Source organism: Bombina bombina, chromosome 3 (assembly GCF_027579735.1).
Source record: "Bombina bombina isolate aBomBom1 chromosome 3, aBomBom1.pri, whole genome shotgun sequence".
Lineage (NCBI taxonomy): Eukaryota > Metazoa > Chordata > Amphibia > Anura > Bombinatoridae > Bombina > Bombina bombina.
The window spans coordinates 722,849,534-722,853,755 of NC_069501.1; positions in this window are offsets into that span (position 1 = coordinate 722,849,534).

The window sequence follows — 4,222 nt, forward strand, 5'->3', positions numbered from 1 at the left end:
AATGATGTTAGTATGATAATCTGATACTTACTTGGACCAGTAACTTCCTTGACTGAGGGGTTGATCTATTTGACACATGTTGGGGTAATTTTAAATAAAAATGTTTTAATCTTAAAAAAAAATAAAAAATCTAATATATGATATGTTCACAAAAATTATTGTGTATTTGTATTTCTTGAAATAATGATATGCCTATCTATTTTTTTTTAAATAATTATTAATGCTAGAATTTGTACATATATCTTTGCACATACTTGTGTGTGTATATATACATAGTGTATATATATATATAACTTACAACAGCTTGATTTGGAATATATCCTCTCCCAGAACTCACAGAAAATTACAAAGATTTTTACACTCAGCTGTTTCAACTGCCCTCTGCTAACTTACAACAGGTAGCCTTCTGGAAAACAGCTTCTTCATTATATTTTACCTACCAAGTTGTTTTTATTGTATGTGTTTGTATATTTAGTGGTAATTCCTTTTGTTTTGTTTTTATTTTAAATGTATATATTACCATGACTTTGTAAGTACAGGCAGTGCTAGTCATAATTTGCATACCTCTAGCTCATTGCATATTTTATCAACTTTATGTCTGCCATTATGTTAAGTTAGCAGGGCCGCCATCAGGGGGTGACAGGGGTGACTCCTGTCAGGGGCCCGATGAGCAAGGGGGGCCCCATGAGGAAAGAACTAAAAAAAAAATTAAAAAAAAATTTGGGCAGCCACCAGTGGGTACTACAGCAGAGTGCTAATTGAGCATGGGAAATGTTATTACACAGAGTAAAGTATTAGCATTTTAGAGGATTTCTTAGTGTGCACTAAAACACTATGCGCAGTGTGAGACAGACTTGGCACTTTGTACAGTGTGTGCCTGAGTCAGACGGCAGATCACTTTCATTTGCAGAGGAGGTAGGACTTACTTAGCAAATGTTTTTTATTTCTTTGTGCAATTTTGGATTGTAACTTCAGTGTGGTAGTAGTTGTTTGGTTGGGCTAGGGGTCCATAAAAACACATTTTTTTAGCAGCAGTGTATTTATGATTATTTGACAATGCTGTAGAAATTCTATATTTAAAACCATGCAGAAATGTTTCCTCCTCAATACACAAATGGTAGATGCCCTTTTGGCAGATTTGCATTATATATATATATATATATATATATATATATTATATTATATTCCAGTTTACTGCCCCTTTATGCATGGACTTTCCAGATGCAAGGAGGCATTTTATCTAAGAATTTTACATCTGCATAAAATTTTATACTCTCAGACTAACGGCTAGATTTAGAGTTCTGCGGCCAAAGGGGTGCATTAGCTACGCATGCTTTTTTTCCCCCGCATCTTTTAAATACCACTGGTATTTAGAGTTCACAGAATGGCTGCGTTAGGCTCCAAAAAAGGGAGCGTATAGCTTATTTACCGCCACTGCAACTCTAAATTCCAGCGGTGCTTACGGACGCGGCCAGCTTAAAAAACGTGCTCGTGCACGATTCCCCCATAGAAAACAATGGGGCCATTTGAGCTGAAAAAAACCTAACACCTGCAAAAAAGCAGCGTTCAGCTCCTAACGCAGCCCTATTGTTTTCTATGGGGAAACACTTCCTAAGTCTGCACCTAACACCCTAACAGGTACCCTGAGTATAAACACCCCTAGCCTTACACTTATTAACCCCTAATCTACCGCCCCCGCTATCGCTGACCCCTGCATATTATTATTAACACCTAATCTGCCGCTCCGTACACCGCCGCAACCTACGTTATCCCTATGAACCCCTAATCTGCTGCCCCTAACCCCCGCCAACCCCTATATTATATTTATTAACCCCTAATCTGCCCCCACAACGTCGCCTCCACCTACCTACAATAATTAACCCCTAATCTGCCGACCGAACCGCACCGCTACTATAATAAATGTATTAACCCCTAACCCGCCTCACTCCCGCCTCAATAACCCTATAATAAATAGTATTAACCCCTAATCTGCCCTCCCTAACATCGCCGACACCTAACTTCAAACATTAACCCCTAATCTGCCGACCGGAGCTCACCGCTATTCTAATAAATTTTTTAACCCCTAAAGCTAAGTCTAACCCTAACCCTAACAGCCCCTAAGTTAAATATATGTAAAATAAATCCTAATATAGCTACAATATAAATTATAATCATATTGTAGCTATTTTAGGATTAATATTTATTTTACAGGCAACCTTGTATTTATTTTAACCAGGTACAATAGCTATTAAATAGTTAAGAACTATTTAATAGTTACCTAGTTAAAATAATTACAAAATTACCTGTAAAATAAATCCTAACCTAAGTTACAATTAAACCTAACACTACACTATCAATAAATAAATTAATTAAATACAATACCTACAATTATCTACAATTAAACATAACACTACACTATCAATAAATTAATTAAATACAATACCTACAAATAAATACATTTAAATAAACTAACTAAAGTACAAAAAATAAAAAAGAACTAAGTTACAAAAAAATAAAAAAATATTTACAAACATTAGAAAAATATTACAATTTTAAACTAATTACACCTACTCTAAGCCCCCTAATAAAATAACAAAGCCCCCAAAATAAAAAAATGCCCTACCCTATTCTAAATTAAAAAAGTTCAAAGCTCTTTTAGCTTACCAGCCCTTAAAAGGACCTTTTGTGGGGCATGCCCCAAAGAATTCAGCTCTTTTGCCTGTAAAAAAAACACATACAATACCCCCCCCAACAATACAACCCACCACCCACATACCCCTAATCTAACCCAAACCCCCCTTAAATAAACCTAACACTACCCCCCTGAAGATCTTCCTATCTTGTCTTCACCATGCCAGGTATCACCGATCGATCCAGAAGAGCCTCCGATGTCTTCATCCAAGCCCGGGGGCTAAAGAGTGACATCCATCCTCCGGCTGAAGTCTTGATCCAAGCAGGCAGAAGAGGACATCCGGACCGGCAAACATCTTCATCCAAGCCGCATCTTCTATGTTCTTCAATCCAATGACGACCGGCTGATCTTCAAGACCTCCAGCGCGGATCCATCCATCTTCACCGACAACTTCCTGATGAATGACGGTTCCTTTAAGGGACGTCATCCAAGATGGTGTCCCTCGAATTCCGATTGGCTGATAGGATTCTATCAGCCAATCGGAATTAAGGTAGGAAAATTCTGATTGGCTGATGGAATCAGCCAATCAGATTCAAGATCAATCCGATTGGCTGATCCAATCAGATTGAGATTGCATTCTATTGGCTGTTCCGATCAGCCAATAGAATGCGAGCTCAATCTGATTGGCTGATTGGATCAGCCAATCGGATTGAACTTGAATCTGATTGGCTGATTCCATCAGCCAATCAGAATATTCATACCATAATTCTGATTGGCTGATAGAATCCTATCAGCCAATCGGAATTCGAGGGACGCCATCTTGGATGACGTCATTTAAAGGAACCGTCATTCGGCGAGTAGGCGTCGGTTGAAGAGGATGGATCCGCGTCGGCTGGGAAGAAGATGGCTCCGCTCCGGAAGAAAGAAGATTGAAGATGCCGCTTGATAGAAGACTTCATCCCGATGATGGACTTCCGACTTCAGCCCGATGATGGAGTTCTTCAGCCGCCGCTTGGATCAAGACTTCAGACCCTCTTCTGGACCGATCGCTGAACCCGGTGAGGTGAAGACAAGGTAGGGAGATCTTCAGGGGCTTAGTGTTAGGTTTATTTAAGGGGGGTTTGGGTTAGATTAGGGGTATGTGGGTGGTGGATTGTAATGTTGGTGGGGGGTATTGTATGTGTTTTTTTACAGGCAAAAGAGCTGAATTCTTTGGGGCATGCCCCGCAAAGGGCCCTTTTCAGGGCTGGTAAGGTTTTAATTTAGAATAGGGTAGGGCATTTTTTTATTTTGGGGGGCTTTGTTATTTTATTAGGGGGCTTAGAGTAGGTGTAATTAGTTTAAAATTGTTGTAATATTTTTCTAATGTTTGTAAATATTTTTTTATTTTTTGTAACTTAGTTATTTTTTATTTTTTGTACTTTTGTTAGTTTATTTCATTGTATTTATTTGTAGATATTGTATTTAATTAATTTATTGATAGTGTAGTGTTAGGTTTAATTGTAGATAATTGTAGGTATTGTATTTAATTAATTTATTTATAGTGTAGTGTTAGGTTTAATTGTAACTTAGGTTAGGATTTATTTTACA